The sequence below is a fragment of the Triticum dicoccoides genome, chromosome 1B (genome assembly GCF_002162155.2).
Source record: "Triticum dicoccoides isolate Atlit2015 ecotype Zavitan chromosome 1B, WEW_v2.0, whole genome shotgun sequence".
In the NCBI taxonomy this organism is placed as follows: domain Eukaryota; kingdom Viridiplantae; phylum Streptophyta; class Magnoliopsida; order Poales; family Poaceae; genus Triticum; species Triticum dicoccoides.
This window is the reverse complement of record NC_041381.1, coordinates 539,960,969-539,961,779: the sequence shown is the minus strand read 5'-3', so window position 1 is coordinate 539,961,779 and position 811 is coordinate 539,960,969.

The window sequence follows — 811 nt, the reverse complement described above, 5'->3', positions numbered from 1 at the left end:
TAATATAGGCAAATTATACATGATAACTTACATGCAAACATCACGGTAGCTTTTTGATCCTGGATTTTTTTTAGCCAACACACACCCAATAATTTCTATGTACATAACATGGTAAATATGCACCGTAGACCTGATAACTTATGTACATACACCGCGGTAAGTTTTTTACCTGAAAAAAGTTGTTGAAAACATACCTTGATAACTTTGTCTAAATAGCATGGTAACATACACACCACGGACCTGAAAACTTAGGTATAAAGACCCGACAACTTATCCTTAATAACATGATAATATACACATCATAGACTGGATAACTTATGTACAAACACCAAAGTAACATTTGACTGGCGGGAAAGAGAGGGAGTTGTTGAAAAACATACCTCCGATAACTTATGTGTAAAGAAAGCTAATTTCCGACTGGTCGCGCGTTTGCTTCAGATCCGAACGAGTCCCACGTCGTCAGATAGGAAATGAGCGGCTCACGATCCACCTTATCCCTACCTCCTTTTCTCTCCGCCGACGGCGCCCAATCTCCTTCCTCTTGCGCCAGGTGGCCAAGGAGAGCTACCAGGCGTGAGACCAAGTGTAGCAGCAGCTCCTCGTGGTGGCCAAGCAGGCGGCGGCGCTAGCGGCAACGTTCATGTGAATAGCATGGTAACCCACAGATCGAAAACCTGATAACTTATGCACCGTGATCCTGGTACTTTCGCAAGGAGGGGTGATGAAATATACCCCCGATAACTTTTATGTGAATAGCATGGTAACTCACACATCACAAACCTGATAACTTATGTACGCCGGTCATGGTAAA